This window comes from Monomorium pharaonis, chromosome 9 (genome assembly GCF_013373865.1).
Source record: "Monomorium pharaonis isolate MP-MQ-018 chromosome 9, ASM1337386v2, whole genome shotgun sequence".
Lineage (NCBI taxonomy): Eukaryota > Metazoa > Arthropoda > Insecta > Hymenoptera > Formicidae > Monomorium > Monomorium pharaonis.
In genome coordinates, this window is record NC_050475.1 from 11,667,802 (window position 1) to 11,694,421 (window position 26,620).

General features: G+C 32.8%; 1 protein-coding gene across 1 annotated transcript in view; it reads left to right on the forward strand.

Moving 5' to 3' along the window:
* Positions 1-26,620, forward strand: part of LOC105832213 — a 275,864-nt gene that overhangs the window by 18,327 nt on the left and 230,917 nt on the right.

Sequence of the window (26,620 nt, forward strand, 5' to 3'; positions counted from 1 at the left end):
GATTAATGATATTTTCAAAATATTTTTACGAGCTTGCAATCGCCGAGAATAATTTATTTATGACATAACTATTTAATAACTTGAAAAGGCAGGAAAGTAAAAATGAAAAAGAGAAAGTGGAAAAAAGCTTGGCCGATGGAAAGAGGAATAAAGTGAAGGAGAATAAGAAGGAGGAAATGAAAGGAATAGAGGAGTTGTGTGGAAAGATGAGGGAGATGAGAAGATTTATGGAGGAGATGGTGAAGTCGTTGAGAAGGTGAGCGAAAAAACGAGCAGAGAGAGAGAGAGAGAGAGAGAGAGAGAGAGAGAGAGAGAGAGAGAGAGAGAGATGAAAAGAATGGAGTTGTGTGGAAAGGTGAAGGAGATGAGAAGATGGATGGAGGAGATAGTGAAGTTGTTGAGAAAGTGTGCGAAGAAACGAGTAGAAGGAGAAAAGCAGGTGGAAGAGCAACGGCAGAAGGAAGAGGAGGAGAAATAAAAGCACTGCCAGAGAGGGTATCTGAGAGGGAGAGAAGTGACAAGGAAAAGGAAGGTGTTACATGAAGAGAAGGTGGAGGTAGCAGTTAAAGGTAAGGAGAGTGAGAGTACGGAAGAGCGGAAAGACAGATGGGAGACAGAGACAGTGGTACAAGAAGATACTGGTGGCAGGGAGGAGAGACGAAGGAAGAGACAGGAGGAGAGCGAGAAAAGGAGTGAGAAAGGTGGAGAGACAGGAGAAAGTGAAAGGACAGAAGAGGATATGAATGGAAGAATAGAAAAAGATAGAGGTTGAAGAGAACGGAGGAGAGAGAAGGAGATAAAAACGATAAAGAGGGCAAAGAAGTGCTAGTGGAGAAGAGAGGTGGGTGAGAAGAAGGAGGAAGAAGAAGGAGATGAGGCAATATGAGAAGGGGCAGCTGAGCAGGAAGAGGGCAGGAAAGGAGAAAACAGAGGAGAAGACAGAGAAGAAGAGCAAAGAAAGAAAGCGAATGGAGAGAACATTTGAGAGGGAGGAGGAAGCAGGTGGAAGAGGGAAAAGGGAGAGGTGTGGCGTGAAGGAGGAAACGCGGAAAGAGAGGAAAAGGAAGAGCGAGGTGGAAGAAAGAGAACAGGAGGAGCAGCAGACGGTGTATTGAGAAGTAGATGTGGAGGGCAAGAGATGAGAGGAGAGAAATAGAGAGAGAGAGAGAGAGAGAGAGAGGGGGGGGGGAGAAGAGAAAGTTTGAAGCGGTTAGGGCAGAGAGAGCGATAGGAACAAGGACAGTGCTGTCGAATAGGAAGCTATGGATAGAAAAAAGAAGATGGAACTAGAATGAGGAGGAGGAAGAATGGATAGAGGAGGAGGAAAGTAGAAATTGAAGGAGAGGAGTTAGAAGGGAGGAAGACAGGAGAAGTAAAAGGGGGGGGGAGTAGGAAGAGGAAGAGAAAGGGGAGGAAGATAACAGTAAGGGGTAGATAGTCATGGGGGGGGAGAAAGGAATATTATTTGTAAAGTCACACATGACCAGGTCGCGAAGAAGTTGATTAGAAGGATATATGGATGTAGATATGACATATCACATTAGAAGGATATACGGATATAGATGTGATATGTCACATCTACATTCGCATATTCCTCTAATCAACTTCTTTGCGAGCCGACGTGCGACCTTACAAATAATATCCTTCTTTCCCTTTTCCACGCCTATCTGTCCCTCATTTTCCTTTTATCATCCTCCCCCTTCCCTTCCTCTTTCTCCCCTCTCCTGTCTTTCGCTCCTCCTGTTCTTCTCCCTTTTAACTCCTTTTCTTATACTTTATCCACTACATATGTGGATGGGGTATAAGAAAAGGAAGGTAAAGGGTCGAGAAGGGGAGGTTGGTGATAGTTGTGAGGTTGCTTAATGGCCAGGGCGTGTAGGGTTAAAGAGATTTATTTTTGTACAGAAAGCATGTATTTTTTTATGAGACTGCAAACTCCGAGGAAACGCAGTATAATATCCGTCTATCTATCTATCTATCTTATTATTTAATAACTTTAAGTAAATTATCATGTATGTTGCAAAAATAGTCATTTCTACCAACTTTTAATTAAATACTTTTAGTTAAATTTTTTAATAAATTCCAGTTAGAAATAAGAAATAGTATTCAGAATAGAGAATTCAAAATAATAAAAATAGAATAAAGCGCTACATTTTTATAAACGCGTTCTGCATAAAGATCTAAATTTTTATTGTATTAATATTATAAATAAAACTAAATTAATATTCTAAAAATTTACATGTACTTAATAAGTTAATTTGATAAAATATATTAACTAAGCTATCACACCTCTCTTTTTGAACAAGACTGTCAGACTAGGTCACTGTGATTAATGCAATTTTCGATGACATGCAGTTTAAAAATTATGAGTTTAAAATTTCTGAAAAAATTCTGAAAAAAAGTTTAAACATAGAAAAACATATTGCAATTATATAAAATTAATATTTTTATTATTTTTATTTAAAAAGATTGTTGAATACAACTTTTAAAATTACATTTTGCTTGAAAAATCATAATTCCCTTAATTTTTAATATTTTAAGCTAAAATTTAAGATTATACTTTCAAGATGTTACTTTAAAAAAAAAATTAGTTTATAAATGAATTTTTCAAAAAAGGTATTTATTTTACATATTGCAGGAGAGCTTTTTTTTAAATCAATAAGTTTTTATAGAAAATATTTATTTTTTATTTAATATTGGTCAACATTTTTACCACATCTGGGTCACAGTGATTCAACGTATTCTTTCAACGCGGCTGACGAATAGACAATGACATCTCCCTCTCTTGGGTAAGCGTTTCTATCTGTGATGTCTGAAATTGATTTTAAATGGCATCACAAGTTTACATTTCTAAGTACGCCGAAAGATATGTTATTATTAATAAGTCATCAGTCTGGGCCACGGTGATGTTGATCCGATGTGATAGTCTAGGGTTAAAGGAGATTCATATTTTAACATTTGTTTAATTGTTAAAATATGAGTGTTTAAGACCCTTATTTACTGGTGAATAGCAACCAATCATAAAATTCACCATAGTTATAAACTATTTTTAGTTGGTTGACAACGTAGAGTACCAACACAGCACGTAATATTACAATAATATCACAGAAAGATTGTTTTCTTATTATAATATTACAATAAAATATAGTATAAATATTACTGACATATTACAAAAATTTCTTGTACCACAATACATTAGCTAATATTGGCAAAACATTGGTTTTATTGGGAATGCATTGGCCAATGTTTTTCCAATGTATGGTGGTATGATATGTATTTAAAGCAGTGCATAAAAATATTGAATGTATATGGCGCACGATTTATAATAAACAAGTGAGTTATCGTGCGCTCTCGACGCCTGCCTTGGTATGATTAACAAAAGAAATTAGAGCGGTTTCCCCAACCGATGATAGCACTACCCTATATAAAAGTATAGTATAACTAATGTAGACACTCTGACCTTTTTTGAAGTTTGTGTCGATCCGTTTTGCGCATACATGTTTTTGAAGAAAACCAATCAGACAATTGTTGACAGACATGTGGTAGTGTGAAATCTGTGAGAGTGCATCAGAGGTTATACTTGTGGACATAAAACGTCGAAAAAAATTGTAATTGCATGTATATCTAGATATGTATAGATGGTGTATATACATATATATAATAAATAAATGATAGCATGTAATAGCTTATTATAACTTTATTTCTATTTTTATGCAATATTTATAGTAATAAAGATATAATAATTAATTTTCAAATAATAAAATATTACAAAAACTATTTTATTTTGTTCTTTATTTATGTATAAAAGTGTTTCTAATTTTCACCCAGCAAATACAAAGTTACATGTAACGTGCTTGTTAGTTGTAATTTCCCACTTATTAATATAATTGTAATATAACACACGTGTTACATTACAATTACATTGTTGAGTGAGAAATTACAACTAACAGGCATGTTACATGTAACTTGGTGTTTGGTAGATAATTTGTATAAATTTGTTTAGATATATTTCTATTTTTTAACAGTCTTAATTCATATATTATTTTATTCCTAATACATTGTTTATTAAACTTTTTAAATTGAATTTTAATTTACTAACAAAAAATAGCTTTTATTTCTTTTATTTTTTAGTTAATTTTTAAATTCTTTTTTAATTTTTTAAAAATTTATAAAATTTTTATACATTTTTTTGCGGTACTAATATAATGCAGGTTCCTTAATTGAACAATTGATACTAATATAATGCAGGTTTCTTAATTGAACAATTGATATGTTACTGGATATTAATCCAAAAACATGGCGTAGTACCTTGTGATCAAAGATAAAAAAATCAAAGTGCCGACAAAGAATACTCATACTAGTTATATTATGATAAAAGGCTACTATTTATGTTACTATTTATGTTACACATAAGGCGTGGGCACAAATGGCGCATTCGGTCTAACACAATTAATATCCAATATAAAAAATTCATTGGTGCAACATTGGTAATATTGCGAATATTGTCTGTACATTACTTCTCATTCTAATATTGTGTCAGTATTTTGTACTACTAGGGATATTATATTAAAATATTCACCGAAATAAATCTCAGTAATATAATGATGGTATACAAATGTATTAGTGTAACATTTACATTTAGTGTAGTATTTATGTAATGATGCAAGAAATTAAGGCTCTTGGATACTCACTTAAAAAAATGTGATGTTAAAAGGAAGAAATTTACATTAAAAATTTGTTTATACATTCTTCAGAAATAGAAAGATATCTAAATAAAAAACACTTTTAAAAAAAATTATTTTTTTGAGTAAATGAATAACCCGTAAAATCCCTTAGAAAAATGTACTTTAGAAAACCTTAAAAAAAAAACTTAAAAAGTACGTAAAATTAATTTGAATACTTTAAACTTTAATTTAAAGTAATCTGAAAGTTACTTTAAAAAAAAAAATTACATTCAGAAAAAAACTTATTTTTTAAGAAATGTGGAAAAACTTAAGAATTGTACAAAGTAAATTTCGATAATTTTAAAATTTATTTAAAAATAAATTTATTTAAAAATAATTTTAAAACAATAAAGTTACAAAATTTTCAAAATTTACTTTTTATAATTTGTATGTTTCTTATAAAGTGAGTATTAAAATTATATTAAAGTTGTGTCTATAATTACAAAATTTTTAATAAAATATTTAATAATAAAAATAATTAATTTAAAGACCAAAAAGTAAAAATAAGCAGTTTATTTAACAAATAGTCAATTTATTTAAAAAGTTAACACGTCTTATATACATCGTAAAAGTGATTATATTTGTTTCTTCTTTATGCAGAAAAATTAATGTAATATATAGTTGTACAGTACTTTTCTTTATAAAAGACAATTATGAATAAAAATGAATATGTATGTAATTACTTATATTAATTAATACTAATAATATTATAATAATAATTAACTTTATTGCGTCCTCGAAAGGGTTACAAGGCGCTTTTAAACGGAGCGTATCCGAACCATGTACATTATTATCCACTCCTCTGCAATCCTTTACCTAATTATTTACACACATAATGTCACCCTCTCACGTTCTGGCCCTTGAGCGGCCTCATAGATTTTCGCCCTTCTTCATTCCACGATTCCTACTATTCCTCTCCCTCCTCCTCCACTTCGATCACTCTCTCCTCTCTCTTCCCTCCGACCATCACCCTGATCTCCTCTGCTGCCACTGCCTTCCTCCTGTCTATCCCTCTTTTCCAGATAATTTGCCGAAGGCTCTATTGTTCGACCTGGTTCCACAATTGTAAGTACCTCTACTCGGCTTTTAAAGTCTTTTTTACTCATTTTGGACTCGGTCATCTCGGATTTCTCACCGAAATTTCTGGAAGCTCACGTGTCAGTTGGTGTCTCGCGCCTGCGCCAGGTGCTCGTGCTCGGGATCCTCGACTCGTTAGTATTGTTGGAGACGTTCGCGCTCCCCACTCCAAAAGTCGGCTGTCTTTGTTTGGGATTCGGCTTGTCAACATTATCGCAGGCGTCGAGGCCCCCACTCTGTGAGTCAGCGGTTTTGACAGGTATCGACGCGTGGAGAACTCTCTCTTGCGCGGTATGTAAGCGCTTTATCGCAACTGCAGATGCGTTCTACTGCGAGCGCGTTTCGCAACATGTTTTTCATGAGGGATGCTATCGAGTTTCGACAGACGATGGGGACCCCTCCGATATCGAGGATATCTGATGTCTCCTCTGTAAAAGCAGTAGACTCTTCCAGCGAGCTGCTGTCGCCCACCCCAGTGCCAATGCTGCCAGGTTTCCGGTCTCGGATGCCTCCGGCGGGGAGTTGAGCTCACTTCGGGATCTCATCGCCTCGCTCCTCGATAAGGTAACTAATATCGAGACTAAGCTAGAAGACTTAATTGCCGTGAGGTCATCACTAGAGACAAACATGCAGTAATTCGCATCCTCGATGTGCACTCTCACCACCAAATTCAAGTCCCTCTCCGCGCGGATCGACTCGCTCTCGGTTTTGATGTCGCGCCTCGTGGATCAACAGAGCGGCCTCTTCGAGCGGGTGGAAGCCCTCGAGACCCGACCTGGCTAGGCGGATTTTGGAGGTCCACGGGCGGACCCTATGTCGCGATTGGATGCTTTGGAGCGGGATAAACTAAATATGGAGCTAATTCTCTTCGGTATAAAAGAGCTCGCGGACGAGAACCCCCGCGCCGTCGCCTCCGAGATCGGATCGGCTCTGTCCGTGGCCGTCATGCCGGGCGACATCATCTCCTGTTATCGGATCCCCGCCAGGGACAATCGTCCCCGTCCTCTGGTGGTCAGACTCTCTTTAAACGATGTACGCAATCGTTGGATCGACGGCAAGCGTGCCAAGGGGATTCTCGAGGAGAGCGGTGATCTCCGACTCTCTCGCCGGGTTCAACGTGGAAGTCAATAAGAGACTGACGGCTCTTACCAAGAATGTTCTCCGAGAGGTGAGGCGCGCTGTGAAGGGTCGGCTTCACCATACTTTGGTTCGCAACGGCTTTGTTTTCGTGAGGCTCCAGAGGCTGCTGCCGCGCCTATTAGACTGCGTCACTTGGTGTCTTGCTCTACGGACTTGCCTGCTTTATCCGCCCGGGATGGCGTGGTGCCTCTCCGCTCTCCGAGCGCGGGGCAGGCGCGTGCGAGTTCACGACCCCGGTCTGCGCCCGCTGCGGATTCGCGATCTTCTCTCCCCACCGCGCACCCAAAGCGCACTACCGGCGCCGGGGCCATCCCCAAGCAGCCCTCCCGAAAAAATGTCTGATGCGACCCCCGCGCGGCGCTCTTCGCTTGCAATGGACCCTTTCGCCTCTGTCATGTTAACTGTCAGTCTTTTCTCCCCCACTTCGCAGAGTTTTCCGATTTTTTTTTACAAAATAATTATGACATTATCGCAATGTCTGAGACATAGCTGAAGCTGCACGTTCCCGATTCCTTCGTTAACTTGCATGACTACCGTCTCGTCAGACTCGACAGGGAGGGGAGAGGAGGAGGCAAAGGAGTCCGGTTTCCGGTCGAAAATTGTAATGGTTGGGCAACGCAGCGAGGATACGAATCCTGAGCCCGCGACACGCGTAAATGCCTATAAGGATAGGCATTTACGCGTGTCGCGGGCTCAGGATTCGTATCCTCGCTGCGTCGCCCAATTATTACAATTCTCGACCGGAATATTTACTTCTCTCCGTTACCACGGACGGCTGCCGGCCTTTCCTTCTAAGCGTAGTTTATCGGCCCCTCAAGGTGGGCTTTCTCTCTCTTTTCCAGGCCGACTTTGAGCGACTTCATACTACCTTTACCGCAGCCATTGTCGTCGGCGATTTTAACATAGTGAGCCCCAGATGCGCACAGTAATAAATGGACACAGCAGGCTGAGTGAAACGGACACAGTAACAAACGGACACAGACTAAATGCGCATAAACCAAATGCGCACGGACCAAATGCGCACAGTCGCAAACCCATGTGGTGCAAAGAATGCTTTGCACACACACACACACACACACACACACACACACACACACACACACACACACACACACACACACACACACACACACACACACACACACACACGGGGGGGGGTGCACGGGGGGCTTCGCCCCTCTCCCGCACCCACCCGTCGGTAGAGGTGCCCTGAGAAGTCGCAACCTATGTGGTAAGTCTGTTGGTTACTATGTCCGTTTGGTTTGTGCACATTTGGTCCATGCGCATTTGGTCCGTGCGCATTTGATCTGTACGCATTTGGTCTGTGTCCCGTTTCGACCTTAATTCCTTCCTTAGCTTCCTGGCGGCGCTCGACTGGGCCGCTATCCATCGTTCCCCCTCCCTCGACGTGAAAGTTGGTTTACTGTCCGGTTACCTCCTCGATACCAGGAATCGCTTCGCACCTCTGCGTTTTTTCACGGTAAGGCGTCCTCCAGCCTCCTGGCTCGATTCATCTATCAGAACGCTAATGCGCAGGAGAGACGCCTTGCGAAGAATTCTTCTCCTACATCCGTCGTCCGTCAACCGCTCAGCTTATGTCTTCCTGCGGAATGAAGTTAGCCTCCTCATCACCTCCGCCAAAAATAATTATTTTTCTTCTCGCGCACCTCGACACCCGCTCCTCCCTCTCTGGACTCTGGGCAGAGCTGCGCTCCCTGGGTCTCGCCAAACCTAAATCTGCCCTCTCACTATCCGACTTCTGTTTTGATGACCTTACTGTCCACTTCTCCACAGCCCACCTCCCTTCCTGCGCCATCCCACCCCTCCCGTCCCTTCCTGTCTCACTCCTCCTTTGCCCCCCCTCCTACTCTTTCAGATCCCGCCTTCTATTTCAAGCACATCACTCCAGATAACCTGCGTAACGCTCTCATTAAATGTAATTCCAATGCTGTCGGCCTCGATGATATCAACTGTCGGCTACTCCTGGACGTCCTGGATAGCCTTCTTGTTATCTTTTCCGTAATCCTAGACCTCTTCAACTCACCCCTAAACACTTCAACCTTTCCTTCCTCTTGGAAATACTCCCACGTTATCCCTCTTCCGAAAATTAAAAATCCCTCAGCCGTCTCCCACTTTCGCCCCATTTCTCTCCTCTGCTTCCTCTCCAAGGTCCTTGAGGCGCATAGTCCACGAACAACTCTTGTCTCATCTGTCTCTTCATCGCCCGCTCGATTCCTTCCAATATTGTGCTATATGAATCTCTTCGTTTTTTCATGACGGAAACGATGGTATAATCCACAATAATATCAATTAACATTAAATACGTTAATAATTAATGTAAATTAATAGTTTTAAAAAGGTAAAAGATAGAACTGGGATAAAACGGATCTTAGATATTGTTTAAAATGTATAATTATTTAGACAAATAAAAGTTAAAAAAACCGATAGCTTAAAAAAAGGAGGAAATAAAGAATCATTTTTTTATTATGTTATAAAATTGTAAAAAACATTAATTTTTTTATATAGAATATATTATTACATAGAATTACAAAAAAATTTTTGGAAAGCAATTGGGACTGTAGTACACAAGTCTTATAAATTTTGGGTAGGTAAAATCGAAACCAGGTCCCATTTTTGCTCAAATAAGGATTTTTAAAAAAGTGAGGTTATGTAAATGAAAAACAGATTTTTTGGCGCTGTAACAGTATAATCGACAGATCGTTACAAAAAAGGAGTGCTAAACAATTTCAACGCGCAAAAATGATCTAAAAAAGAAGTTGCGTGCGTGCGTGCGGCGTGCGCGCGCGCGCGCGCGTGTGTGTGTGTGTGTGCGCGCGCGCATGTGTGTAAGTAACAGACAGTACAAAAGAAAAGCCATTCGAAGATCTTTTGAGGAAAAAAAATCCGTGCGCATAAAATGGCAAAACTGTAATCATCGTACCGATGCAACTCACCTCCTCCCTCAAACACACATACACACACACACGTGCACGCGCACGCACGCACACACGCAAACTTTTTTTTTAGGCCATGTTTAGGCGTTGAAATGATTTAGCACCATAGAGCTTATACTAATGGAGGGGCCTTGATGTGTTGTAACCATAGAACTTATACACGGAAAAAAGTTTGGCACTACTGCTGTATCATAGGTGGTAGTGCAGCGCCACCTCGCATTTAGGACTACCGGTTTTGGGTAACTGGCAGCACTAAGCGCCGGGAGAACTGTTCTCCCCACCCTGATGGGGCAATCACTGCACTTTCAAGTTGGGACTGCTGCAGTGCGAAATTGGGGCACCAGAGCTCCTTAACTGACAGAGCTGCCATGCCAAGGGAGAGTGCAACAGCGCCCTATCATTTCGTACAGCTATTGCACTAGTGCATCTGTAGTGCCAAACTTTTTTCCGTGTACTAATGAAAGCGGAATAGCGTATACATCCGTATGCCGAAACTGTGTCCAACATCTGTGCGACAAGGATAGGTAGAACATAACTTTTCCTCATAATGCGCATGAGCGGCCGTATTTGTAGGTATGAGACAGAACTAGTTTTCTGTTTCATTTCATAACTTTTCCTTATAATGTGCATGAGCGGCCGTATTTGTAGATATGAGACATCTGTCTCTAACTAGTTTTCTGTCTCACTTCTTGGACACACTTGTACGGATTTTTTCCCCTTCCATTAGTATAAGTTTTATGGTTGTAACGCGCGCGGGGAGAATCGACAGAGAAGTGGATATATTCTGTCTCTTTTCCTCTGAGAATAGGTTTGTAACTATACAATCTGAGACCCGATTCTCGAACTCGTACGAAAAAAAATTGCTTATAAATATAACATTGTGCATTCATCAAGTGGTACATAATTTAGAATCTAAAAGATGCATGCTAATCAATGAATGCACAGTATTACTTTCGTATGTAAAAATTTTTTGTACTAATTGTAAAAAAGTTTCTCCGATTCATTCATTAAAACTTTCTCGTATAATTAAAGAAAAATCTATAATAATAATAATAAAACACAAAAAGATAAAAATAAGAGACATGTAAATATGCAAAATAAGAAATCATAAAAACATTATTGTAATACAAAATATTACGTGCTAGGCCTATTCTATTAAAGGTAACACGTGTACTTAAACCTGTATTCGTAGCTGTAATTTCATTTATTTTTCTTTGCTAATTTTATGAATCTTACTTTTTAAATATAAATTTGCACTTAAACTTTACAAATATTTAAAGAAACATAAGTATACATGTAAATAATAAAAATGATAAAATAAGATAAATACTAAATAATATTTATATAAAAAAATATTTGAAAATTGTAATTTTCAAAAATATTGACGTAAATATTAAAAAAATATAAATTAAACTAAAGAAAGGTTCTAAAACTTTAGAAAGGTTATTTTAAATAACACGTTTTATTAAATATTTAAGTAATTTATGTAATGTTTATTTATTATGAAACGATATAAGTTTTGTTATTTTTTTCCTTATTCGTTTTTTAGAGATTTTGTCCTTTGAAGATTAAAGAATAAAATTTTGCATAACAAATTATGATACGTTATAAATATGTACAAAATTTGGGCCAAAAAATCACTATTTTTATGAAAAAATGCCGGTTCTCTAAAAGTTAATATGCATACTTACAGATGAAACGATATGTCACATTTTTTTTTATAACGTCTTTTACAAATATAGCAAGTTATTGCCATTATAATAAATAGTAACACGTCAAATTAATTTTAGTTATTTTTGTTTGATATCAGCCTGTAACGGCCCAAGTAGGCTCGTACCGCTCATATGTGCGGTACGAGTCTACTTGGGCCGTTACAGGCTGATATCAAACAAAAATAACTAAAATTAATTTGACGTGTTACTATTTATTATAATGGCAATAACTTGTTATATTTGTAAAAAACGTTATGAAAAAAAGAGTGACAAGGGATAATATATTTTATATTTAAAAAAATAAACATTTTTTGCAATTTTATAGCAAAATAAAAAAATTGATTGTGTTTACTCATTTTTCTTAAGCTATTGTTTTTTCTTTTATTTGTTAAAATAATTATATTCTTTAAACAATATTTAAAATCCATTTTATTCCGATTCTAGAGTTACCTTTTAACTGTCCAAAACTATTTGTTAAAATTTGTTAAAAATTGACAAAGAAATAGGATAGATTTTTTAAACGAATTTATTTTTGCGATTTTTTTCAAATTTGATTTTGTTTACGTTAATTATTAAATATTAAAATTAATAACGTGTTTAATGATCACAACGATGATTACAACGATGATCATTTAAATGTTAAATACAATTAATTACACATATATGTCTATTTTTATTTATAATTATACTCTAGAAAGAAAAGTACTGTACAGTATAATTATATGCAACGTTATTTTCTCACAAGTAACACTAGGGAAGTGCCATACGGCAATTTTCCTGAAACTTGGCATACAAGTAGTACATGAAAAACTATTGGACACGTATATTGTTATATCGGCTCGAAAGCCGTTTGAAGGGTAGAAATAACTATTATCGATTTTGGGGATAGGTTCGACTATTTTACGAATTATTTTTACGATTGTTGCGAAATCAGGTAATTAAGGGTTTTTGGGATCGCTGATAACCAATCTGAAGTCTGTTTTTAAGAATTCAAAATGGCGGATTCAATATAGCGGTCGCATTTTTCAAAAGTTTTATACCCTGTTAAAAAGTGCGAAAATTGCAAAAAAGTAAGAAATGAGGATAACTTTGAGGCGAATTTGTAAAAGGTCCTAATCGAAAACTACCCCTAACAGTAACGAAACATCGAAAACCAATCTTAGTGCTCCGTTCGACACATTGGAGGGATTGATTTTTAGATGCATCACTGCTTGTACGGATAGTTTTCGATGTTTCGTTACTGTTAGGGGTAGTTTTCGATTTGGACCTTTTTGTTACAAATTTGCCTTAAAGTTATCTTCATTTCTTACTTTTTTGCAATTTTCGCACTTTTTAATAGGGTGTAAAACTTTTGAAAAAATGCGACCGCCATATTGGATTCGCCATTTTGAATTCTTAAAAACGGACTTCAGATTCGTTATCAGCGACCCCAAAAATTCTTAGTTATCTGATTTCACAACAATCGTAAAAATAATTCGTAAAATAGTCGAACCTACCCCCAAAATAGATAAGGGTAATTTCTACTCTTCAAACGGCTTTCGGGCCGATATAACAATATACGTTTCCAATAGTTTTCCATGTACTATTTGTATGCCAAGTTTCAGGAAAATCGCCGCATAGCACTTCCCTAGTGTTACTTATCAGTATAGAAAAAAATAGCCACTTTTATGACTTACATAAGGCGTGTTTACTTGTCAAATAAATTGTCTATTTTTTAAATAAACTGTTTATTCTTACTTTTTGTTCTTTAAATTACTTTTATTACTAAATACTTTATAAGAAATTTTGTATTAAAATATACAATTTTATTACAATTTTAATACTCATTTACTTTATAAAAAACATACAAATTATAAAAAATAAATTCCGATAATTTTATAATCTTATTATTTTTAAATTATTTTTAAAAAAACTTTAAAATTATCAAAATTTACTTCTCACAATTTTTAGGTTTTTTCAAAATTTCTTAAAAAGTAAGTTCTCTTTTTAAAAGTAATTTTTCAAATTACTTTTAATTAAAGTTTAAAGTGTTTAAATTTACTTTACGTATTTTTTTTAAGTAAATTATTGTGTTTTTGTAAGGTTTTTTATAATAAATTTTTCCAAGGGCTTAGCATTATGGAAACTGTTACGTCAGAAACAAGAAATTTAAATTAAACATTTGTCTATACTTTTTTAAATATCTGAATAAAAAAAATACTTTGGATAGTTTGTCATACTCTTGTAAAATACTCCAAAACCCTTTTCTTGACAATTAATAAAGGTGTAAAACAAATATATTACTATAGATTCTATTAGCGTTTTCTACTGGGAAAACTGGTGCAGCACCAACGCTACGGTAGATTTCGATGAAAACTCCACTAGCGCAATAATAGTGCAGGTTTAATGTGGTTCAGTGGAACACATCATTAGACAGGTTTAAAAATTAAACAATTTCATTGTTATAAAGTTTACTAAAATAATGTAATAACATATACTTTAATGTAATACCTTAAAGCACGAACATAACATCTATTTAATTTGCACTGGCACCTTCCACCGTCTCGAAAGACGGTGGAGCAAAAGTTGCACTCGGTGCAATTTTTTTGCATCAATTTTGTCAGTAGAACATTAAACACTGAAAATATGTAAACTGATTTTTACAGTGAAACAATAAAATTGCACTCAGTGCGCACCAGTGTTGCACTAGTTTTCCCAGTAGAAAACGCTGTATATCACATTAATGGCTGTACTTCTGTATAGGTCAAACCCCCGATTTTTTTTCAACTACGTATTCTTATGTATTTTGGTGCGCTGATTACGAATATGATAGTAAAACTTCCAGCCTATACGGAAGTTTACCAATACTACGTAAATGTCACAGTAATGTATTTGTGATATGTCACCATTATATTACTGTAATTTATTTTGGCGGACATTTTAATATTATAATAATATTTCTGTAATATTTCGGCAATATTTCACTATGATATTGTAATAAGGAAACAAGATTTATGTAATATTATTGTAATATTACGTGCTATGTGGGTTATTCTCTATCAAACAGAAGTTTTACAAAAAATAAGAACTACTATAAACATATTTTATATACAGGATAATTCTTAATGACTGTCTTTTTACCATCAAAACTTTTTATCATGAAAATGAATTACCGATTGCAACCTTAGTACACACATGTACGAGATATGTATGTGCACAGACTATATATGTGTGTATTAAGGTTGCAATCTGTAATCCATCTTCCATGGTAAAAAGTTGAAGCAACCACTAAGAATTATTCTATTTATTAGTATATTTATATGTATTTTTATATAAAAGATTTCTTCGCAGGTTTTGAAATAATTTTGAAATAAAATTCAAGACAACAAATATAGAAAAATATGTTTCAATTATAAAAAATTAATGTATTTTAATTATTTTTATTTACAAAAATTGTTTAAAAAAAATTTTTTTTTAATCGCCCTTTGCCTGAAAAATTATAACTTTCTTAATTTTGAATATTTTAAGCTAAAAATTTAGGATTACATTTTTAATATATGTTACTTTAATAAAAAAATTAATTTATAGATGAACTTTTCGAAAAAGATATTGGTAATTATTTAGTTTAGGGGACACCGCGCCGATAACGTTGACCTTGACATATGTTATCAAGGACATGACTATGAGTAACTTTTCTTTATAACTTAATTGGCGGTACTTAGATGGGATCACAAGTTTACATTTCCAAGCGCACCAAGCAAAGATATCTTATTAATAAGTCAGCCCGATCGTGACCCGGTGTCACTAAATGGTGAATTTGAGTCAAGCACGGTTAATAATGCGTTAAAATATAAAACAGTTCGTTGAAACCTTGCTTAAAATGATGGATAGAAGACGATAAAGTCACTCATTAAGTTTAGCTTAAAATGCAAATATAAATCAATGTAAATGAATGAGGTTTATGAGTTTCGGATATTTTTACTTATAGACTTTCTATAACATGTATTATGAGTTTATAATAACCCTAATTCTTCCAATTTTTTTCTGCAACTTCTCCAACCAGGGTATTTCATGTCCATTGCGTTTTTACCGTTATTAATAGTTTCAAAAAAATTTACAAAAATGGGTTATAATCTCTTTATACCTTCGACTAAAAATCAATGTAAAAATAATTTGGAAATCATTTGTTTAAATATTTTTTTATAACAATTATTTGTTGACAAACGTATATTATCACTTGTTTTCTTTAAAAAAAATCATAACTTACGAACCAACGGATGAAATTTAAAGTTTGAGGGCGCAAATTAAAACTAAATATAACGCAAATAAGATAAAAAATTGAGATAGGAGTTAATTAAATGTAAATACTTAATTTTATGGCATCAAGTTTAGTTATTTTTAGACGGTACAGTAGGAATTTTAAGTTGCCAGAAACAAAGTTTTACTAAGGTTTCACCTAAGCAGTTTTTGGTTTATATTTAATAATTACTAAAAAAAAAGTTTATATTTCCGATGAAAAATTTATTAACTCCCATATGAACTGTACTAAAATTTTGAACTTTGAGAGCCTCTTTCTAGCATATATGGCAACATTATTTCATATTTCACAAGAAATGTATTAAATAATAATTCCTGTAAGTAAGAGCTAAATCTGCAGTACTTCATTATGTGCATGAACCACCTTAAATTTCATGAAATAGATGAATAGAATATTATTGATTACATATAATAGGAATATTTATTCGCTAAAATACCCTAAAATGCAGTGCAAATTTCAAACTCGTGTATAATTGATAAAAATATTGACATGTTTTTTTTTAAATTGCTTAGAAAAGAATAAATTTTAAGAATCCGAATTAATATTAGCAAGATTTTAACAAGAAACTTGTGAAAAATGATAACAAACTTTTACTTTTTTTAATTCAGAAAAACATATTTGGTTTTCATGCGATACAAAAGGATCATACTTAACAAATTAAATTTTTGCTTAGGGATTTTTAAAGTAGAGTCTTTGCCCTATAATTAAAAAAAAAGTTCATGTAATTTGGATGATTTTTCACAATGTTGTGTTACTTTGAAGATTGTTTAAAAATTCGGTCAAAATTTTTGTCCCATTTTTTTTGCTCCAGTGTATATTGAACGTTTCGTCTCTTTCTTTAAGTCATCTTCAGTCAAATTTGAATACAAATGTATGGATGTAATATTGTTGAAAGGAGGGAGTGTTCTCTTAGCCGAGTGATGTTAAATTATACGGACTGAGAGGCATGGATAAACTGGACAAAGTTTCAACTGAAATCGAGTAAGTAAATATTAAAAATTATGTGGAGGATAAACAAGAACTAAAAGAGGAAGAGACAGATTTACCTAAAAACCGGCTAGTGTCAAAAATAAATACAGGAGAGAAGGGGTTTATGAACCACCATTTTGTTTTATTAAAATAATTCAGTAAATGTTTGTCTGAGATTTAGCAGTCAACGGGCGAATACGTGCGTGTCTTGTTTTTATGCACGAAAAGTAAAAGTATAATATTATATAAATGTCTTCTTTAGTTTACGCAGTAATTAAAGTGATTAATAAAAACCAGATGAAAGTTTTTTTGCATATGTCATATATCTTTTAATTTCAATGATGAAGTTGATATTATATTTACCTATAGGTTTCTATAAAAAAATATTTTAACCAATTCTGGTAGGTGGCAACACTAGCAGACATCGATTTGAGAAGTCATTTTTTTCCCTTCTTCTTCTTATCTTCAGACTTCAGATTTGTAAATTTCAATTCAGTTCTCGGTTGAGATCAAAATCTAAAAATCTTTTTCCCTGGATATTTGCAGCAGAGTTTGTTAATTTATCGATTGATCAATCGTATTATGCACAAATAAAATTTTGTTCTGTAAAAGTTGTGCATAATGCGATTGATTAATCAATGAATTACAACACTCACTGTATTTATGTTTTTGTCAAACAAATATGTACAAACAATCCAGGTAGCAAACATTTTGACGTAAAATTTTGGTTATTTCTTGACTATAATTAACTTTACTAATTGACGACTTAATAACATTAAAATGACGATTTAATGTCACAGACAATTGATATCACAACGAATACGTTATTTTACTACATTACAAAAATTTTCTACTGTAATGATGCACTACATATATTTCAACCACCCTAACCATAGTTACACCTTATTTATCGCATTACTTAACTTCACAATCGGAAAAACGGTCACCCATCAAATTGTTAGCCGCCGTCGACGTTGCTTGACTTTGAAGATCGTACGCTCTTGGGAAAAAGCGACCGCAAAAATCGCCCGTTTCGTGGACATCGAGTTTTGATTGTATATCATCAAATATTCATCCGCTAAAAATTTTGAATTGTGCATACCTTTTATTGCTGAGATATGAAGAGTTAAAGTTGATATTACTTTATTTACGAATAAAGGTTACACTATTTTACACGTTCAACATAAGATACCTTTAGTTTAATAAAAAAATCACAGAATACTACTTTTGTTAACAATTTTTCGTTGCTCAATAACAATTATGCATCTGTAAAATATCTCGGTGAAAAAGCTACCACTACTAAAACTATTAGAAAATTCATAGTAAATATCGCAGCATTTCAGAAATTGGTGGTACCTATATTTGAAGTATTGTTATAAGGTTATCGGATTTATAAAATATAAGGCAAGATAAAATCGTGTTGATATAAGATAACGTTAATAAAATACTCCCGTATATACATGTACTTGTTCAGAGACCGCACAGGTAGGTATCCGACATCAGTTAAAAAACATTTTTCTGAAAATCGCAAGTTGACCTCTAAATGGCATTCACAATTCTGACTTAAACGTCGATTTGAGATCATGATAAATTAGTCTTCTAACAGATAAACAAATCGTATCTAAAACATTTTTTATATGATAAATAACCTCGAGGTTTTTTGTGTTGAACGGATAAAATGGCATAACTTTCATTGGTGTATAGTGACCAATTTAACCCCTCATATCTCAATAATAAAAGGTATTTATCGCCAAAATCGACTTAAACTTCGATGTCCACGAAACGGGCGATTTTAGGCCTGTTTTTGCGATCACTCTTTGAATCGAGCTGAATTGATTTATTATCTATGAGCGCGTTCAGCAGATAGAGCAGATCAGTAAGCGCTCAATAATTCTTTAATATGATTAATTCTTCGTTGGATCTAGAAGCAGGAACTAATCATAATAAAGAATCATTGAGTGCTTACTAATTTGTTCTGTCTGCTGAACGCGCCTTACGTTTCCTTGGTGAGGTTGAGCGCGGCCGAATGATAACGAAGATAGTCGAAGACGTGACGAGAAGTACGGAGCGACTGTCGGCGACGTCGAGTGGTGAGGCCGGTGAGCGAGGCGAAAATTGCCGAAGTGTTCCGGCGCGAAAGCCGTTACCTTTCTGTCGGTCAGTCGCGGAGCGACAGTTCGCGCAGTTAGTTTTGTCATGGACTTTCAGTGAGCACGTACGACGAGTTGTGACACCGTGTTTCTCGCAATAAATTTTGTTAACTATCGTTAAAATCGCGAATCATTGTGTAACATCGTCGTGTCATGTACTTGCGTTGCATAATCAACAGAGAGACAAAACAGTGAGGACTATCTGTTGTTTTTCATGAAGTTTTTGCTGTTTGACCGGAAATGTGCGTGGCCATTTAAAAACTATCGTTGTAACGAGTCGTGCTTGTTACCGAGGAGCAATGACACAAGTGATACAAATGTGAAATTTATGGTGATCGAGTCCAGTATTTTGGAGTTGTCTACGAATGATATAACAGTTATGATTTGATTTCAAGGTAAGATTGTACAATTTTATTTGGAAAACACACACACACACACATTATTGTTAAAAAATTTTTTCTTTAAAGATATTGTTATCAAAGACGGTATCTCATACACAATGCACTGGAAACGATGAAGGTGTATTGAATGCTTACGTATTGTATTGTAAAGAAATGATATCTCTTTGTATTCCTTGTAAAAAAAAGTGGTAAAAAGAAATTATTTTATAATATTTTTAAGAATTTTTTACATTTTAAATTTATAAAGATTTCTGAAAAGTCTCAAACTCTATTAGTTTTTGTGATTTTTTTTTTTAATTATGTATGAAATGGAAAATTTTAGAAATTTTTGAAATATTTTAGAATATTTCACACATTAATAATTTCAAAACGATGATTTTTTTAGCACATTTGAAAAACTTGTCAATTTGTCTTCAAAATTTATGAAGTTTTTTAAGAACTTATAAAATCACACAAAAATTTTTAAAAATTCTGAAACTTATATAGGTAAAATTATATATAGAAGTTTTGAAATATATTTAAAAAATTGAAATTTTAAGAAAAATTTCACCAAAAAGATTAACAAATATAAATATTACCTTTTGTTAAAATCCATACATTGTCAATTTTTCGCAACCTATTATAGCAGACAATAATTCTATGTTACATAGAATCTATAGAAATTATACGAGAATTATTCCGAATTATTATATTCTGTATGAACTGTTCCAAACATCTTGAAATCTAAATATGTATCTACAAAAGAGATACGTTGTGCTTCAATATATAAAATAGGTATTATAGTTATTTTTTTCAATCTATGTGCCTCGTCAGCAAAATAGCAATAAATAAGATTTACCAATTGTTTAAGCAGTATATTACGGAGTTAATGTTATTCAAATAACTTTTTTTTTAAGTTCTTTAAGTTCTTTAAGTATTTTCTTTATTATTAACTTCCTATTCGAAGTAACAAATACTTCTCTGATGTATATTAAAATTGAAAAATAATTGCATATTATTTGCATTATTTGTAGAATTTGTATTGTTGAAATCAAGATTGAAATTATTTTACAATATTTTATCTTATCAAAAATTTAGAAAACAAAAAGCTTCTCTAATGAGAATTAAAACACAATTAGAAGTCGGTCTATAACAATCCTCAATGAAGTAAAATGCCAAACGCCAGAAAGCAATTCCTTTGTGAAAAGATTGAAGTTTTTGATAATGACTTATAACACCAACGTATTCGTAAAAAATAATCATTTTTACTAAAGCGGACAAAGGCAATGTTACAGTAGCACTAAATAAATTTTCTTACATTGACAAGGTCAGTGGAATGCTTAACGATATTAATACATACAGTAAAATAGATAAAGATATAGGCTCGTATTCAGAACGCGCTAACAAAAATGTTAGCGCGTTGTTATCTAATAGAAGAATCTGTACTATAAGAAACAGATTTTTCTATTGGATAACAACGCGCTAACATTTTTGTTAGCGCGTTCTAAATACGGGCCCTAGTGAATATGTTAACAAGTAAATTAAAAACGTTGCTTACAAGGTGGAAGAAATCCAATTTCATTTCTATAGCGGAATACAGGAAAATATATTGTAGTGATGGGGTATTACCATGAGCTTACGGTCTCCCAAAAATTCACAAGCCAAATGTTCCTTTCAGAATCATAGTTTCATGCATTGATAGCCCTTTATATGCCCTTGCTATTTTTCTGCATAAAATTATTCATAGAGCTGTTTCCGTAGCAAATAATCACATAAAAAATAATTTGGACTTGGTTAAAAAACTTTCGGATTTTTATATGAGAAAAACTACAGTTTTATCTCTTTAAACGTTTTTATTCACGAACATTTCCATTAAGGATGCATTGAAAAGTGTAGCAAGGAGATGGAGATACATTTCAAGGGAATGTAATATCCCTGAAGAGGAATTTTTGGTGTTATTAGACTAATTTTAGATTCCACGTTCTTTAGTTTTTGGTAAAAAAATTTACAAACAATATTTTAGAATACCTATGAGTTCTCCTTTATCGCCAATCATTGCTGACTTATTAATTATGCAAAACTTAGAGGAGAGAGTGTGCTGAAACATTTAATTTTTCCGTTTTATTTTATACAATCTACATAGATGACATCTTAATGGCTGTACTATCGACTTCGACAAATATAGTTTTAAATGCATTTAACGCGGTTCATCCCAGGTTACAATTTACGATAGAAATTGGGAGGGGACAAAATTAATTTCCTTGACACAACAATATTAATTACGAATGAGGGTATAAAGCTTAATTGGTACCAAAAACCTACTTTTTCTGAAAGATTTTTGAACTTTATGTCTCAGCACCTCCTCTCACAGAAAAGAAGCACAATTATCGGATTAATTGACCATTTTTTTTCTGTGGAATCCCGAATTTTATGAGACTAATTTAGAAATAATTATTGATATTTTACTGAAGAATGACTACCTGCTTGATTTCATATTTAAAATGATAAAAAGAAGACTTAAATATTTAATTAATAAAACAAAAAACCTCAGGCTAAAGAAAACACCGATTGCGACATAGAAGAGACTATTTCATAGTTTATTTTACTATACACATAGGGTTTCTATGTGTAAAAATTTAATAAGAGTTTCTACGTGTAAAAATTTAATAACCATCTTAAAAATACAAATAAGGTCCTTTCTCAGTAAAAATAAATTACAAAAATACATCAAAGTACAAAAAGATCCGATACCGACAATGTCTAAGAAAAATGTGGTATATAAATTGATTTGTAAGGATTGTGTGTGATGCTTTTATGTGGGCCAGACGTGCAGACAATTAAAAATGAGAATTAAAGAGCATGAAAAAAACGTTAGACAAAATATTATTTCTAGTTCTGTAATTATGGATCATAGGATGCATCATGAATTTGATTGGGAAGGAGTTGAAATTTTGGATACCGAGAGAAATCTAAACAGAATATTAATATCAGAAATGTTATTAAAAAACAAGAGAACGGTCTCAACTTCCAAATGGACATTGACTTATTAACCAAAATGTATTTATCCTTTATTAAAAACAAAACTCATAAACAATGATTGTGCCCCCTATCAACTCGACTTGCGACATCAACACGTTTAAACTAGCAAATACTTCTCACTTGCTTTTTAGACATTACACTACTTGGATCTGTCTTATACAAAAGTATTTTAGTTTCTTAACATTGCGATATATATTAACCGTTTAATTTGATTTTTGTATTAATTGATTACGTTGTTATACACGTTCTATTGTTCTATTATGTACTGAATTTGCGCTGAAGATGATCTGAGATCCTGAGATGAGTTTTATTAATAAGCCAATCATTCTTAGATTGCTTATTTACTATTATTTTTATATAATTAGTCCTTTCATGGCCTTTTCTGGTCATGGAACCGGCTACGTTGGTTAAATTTGATTCTGGATCATTATGAATACAAGTTTTATATTGTCAAATTTTTTTACACTGAGGATGGTTTAAAGTGTAGCCGAAACGTCTGCTGCGATTAAAGTTACTAAGAGTGACTTGTTGGGTTAATTTATTTTTGTACACAAATAACAACGCTGACTTCTTACGGCTCATCTTATCTTGTTTTTTATTATTAGAAATTGTTGGAATTCTTGGTTAATTACTATATATTTTTTGTTTTGAAATTATTTTATTAAGATATTTGTATTATTTATTAAAAATAATTACGTTTAATTAGTTTACGGAATATTATTTTAGTCGTAAATATAGAACGTATTAATGTTTTGCAATAAATATATAAAATAAATTACATTATTATTATTATATAATATTATTGCACTATATAAAATACGTCTATATAAACAATTATATAGACATATTTTATCAATAATATTCTTATATACTAAGAATTAATACAAACCTAAATTGTGATAAAAATTTGTAGATATCGCATAGAGACCGATAGTTCAAAAACTTGTTCCGATTTATTTCGTCATAAATAATTGATAAAAGTGTTATCATACACTTTGATTTGATTTGATCACTTCGGCAATTATTTAATCAATAATATGACACGATAATGTTTAGATTGTAATGAATCAAAAATTCTCTTGTTATAATTGTAGAGAAGAAGATGTGATATTAAATGTAGCCTATATGTGGTCTTGTATTATAGCTATTTATTATATCTTTTTTAAATTCTGGTAATACTTATAGAATCATTTGTTTAATAGTTCACAGTTATGCAGTAACGTCAGTACACAACAACTGGCATTGTTAGGAAGCATTGTTACTTTTGAAAACTTTTTCAAGGCATATTTTAGCATTGAGATATATATTTTCTCATTTTTTTTAAACTCGGACATATTATCACACGATATATGTGCTTAAGTGTTTTTCTTATTATATGATATTTTATTCAACTACAGATATTTTGAGTTATACAAAGTTAAATAATAGTATGAAATTTTGCTAATATAATCGTTTATAGATGCTAATATCTAATAGATCTCTTTTTCATATCGAAGTATAATAATTATTTGATAAGTTGATTATAGTTCTATTTCTATATAGTTTACACTATGTAAATTATAGATTTTTATTGATACTGTTTATATATTATACTAAAGAGATTATGTGTACATACATATATATTACTGATCAACAAAATTAGCGCAATAAAAATTTATACCAAATGTCTCTCAACTTCAAATAATTGTAACTTTGCGAAAACTTATCGTATTGGAAAGTTTTTTTTCATTTTAAAGCTTGAAGTCTCTACTTTAAAGAGCATTTGTCAGATTTGGATCCTCTCTTTTTCCCTTTTTGGCATCTCTGCATAAGTAAGAACGTGTTTGGTATTCAAAATTTTTCATACTTTAACGCGCTCCGGGGTGCAGTGAATTTTTTTCGTAAACTTTATAAGAATTATCATAAAATATGAACTTTTTCTTACAAATTGAAAAAAATTGAAATCTGTATTGATTTTTTTGGCGGAGTTATGATATATTAAAGTTATCTATGCATTTTACTTTGTTTGGTTGTCGCTAGCATTAGCATTTCTTGATGCGCACTATGAAAAGGTTGCAGATTTTGCGCATTGCGCGCACGCGTGTGTGTGTGTGTGTGTGTGTGTGCGCGGGACATGTTGGACGAACGAAAATATTACCAGAAGAAATACATGTGTTTTACAATCATATTATCACCTCTGTTTCTCTTCGATTCATTATGCAATGTTGTCACATTTTTGTGAATAGCATCTCAAGTATTCCATACATTATAATTTGGATTTTGGAATTAATTAAACAACATACTGAATAAAGACGTTAAAGTTTTAATTTAAAATATTGATTATTGTCAAGGACCTTTTTTTTATTGCTCCTTTTTACAAGTATATTTGTATTTAATATTATAATGTCACTACAATGTATGTATAAATAACTACGTTTACACGGCAACGATAATCCGGTTTAGTAACAACTGTCGTTATAATTATTGATGTTGGATACCGTGTAAATAAGGTTTTACACTAATATTATAACATCAAATATACTCATACAGCACAGAAGCTTTCAGCAACATTGTTGCAACGTTAAAATATTACGAGTTGCAATGTAATATTCCAAAGACGTTTCAGAAACATGCAATATCAATATTACGCCAAAATGTTTTAATAATGTTGCAGAAATATTATAAAATTTCAAAAAAATAATATTAAAAAATATGCAAGTGTTTCAATATACGTGCAACTTCGTGTAAGAAAACATTTGTGACATTTTTAAATAGTTTTGTGAGATTTAAATATTTGGATTTGTGTGCAATATTTATACCAAAGATTATAATCTTTTTGAGATTTATAATAGAACAGTAAATTAAACAATTTTTTAAATAAAAAAATAAAATTATCATATTAACTGATTATTTGAAAAATTGTTCAATTTACTATCCTATTGTAAATTTTGAAAAGTACAATTAATTGACTATAAATATTAATGCTAAAAAATTCATATATATGTATTCATTAATATTATTGCTTCTTACAATAACTGAAATAATGCTACTACATAAAAATAATGCTACTTAGATAATAGAATATTGTGTAAGTTTTTATTCCTATATAAAATGTAATAATAATTTTCTAATTTTCTAATATGCTTCTAATATATTTTAGATTTTAATAGGTAAACTTTGAGAATGTATAAAAATATTCAAGAAAAATAAAAAAAAAGTTCATTGCAATTGCGTAAACTCACAATTTTTTATTTCGATTATTCCAAATTTCGGATGCAAAAAGATTATAAAGTTACACAAATTGCAATGAATTTCTTTTTATCTCTCTTGTCTTTATATATTCTCAAATTTTTTCTACTAAATTTGAAGCGTTATGCATATTTATAGCAATGCGTTTCAATGCATCAAATACATTGCACCGTAACATTGCAGTAGTCTTACATTGTAATATTTCTCGGACATTTCAGCGTTGCCGCAAGCTTGCAGTAACATTGCAAAAACATTTCGCAACGTCCATGCAATATTACAATGTTTCAATGTAAGGTTTCTGCAATGTTTTTGTAATTTTTTGGTGCTGTATGGGTAGTAACATTACTCCTGTTGACGAAGAGGAGTAGTCTTATAATTCCAGCTCTTAATATATATATGTGCGCGCGCGCGCGCGCGCGTGGGTGTGTGTGTGTGTGTGTGTGTGTGTGTGCGTGCGTGCCTGCGTGCGTGCGTGCGTATACATACTTATCCACACATAAAATTAATGTAGAACACTAAGTTTTTATTTTAATATTTGTTTTATATTTCTTCATGTTACTTTGTATCTACTTTTTTCGTAAGTTTTAGTGATTTAAATTGATAACATTGGTAAGATTTTACTACATTGATAAGAAGAATGGGGATAAAATAAATCTTGTCATGTAAACAAACATTATTTTTAAAAAGTAATAACAGTTATTACTAAATCGGATTATCGTTGTCGTGCAAACGTAGTCAATGATTTTGTCACGTGGTGTTTATATTTACATATTGCGTTCGTTCTTACTTTATTTATTTCGTTACACATTCGTCAAATAAAATTCGTCCTTTCAAACGTACAAACTTTTTTCGCGATAATTTTGCGAAATCCTAGATATTTAATTAATATTATATAATGTTAATTTTTAATAATACATTTTTTATTTTTATAGTAATTTATTTGTTTAATT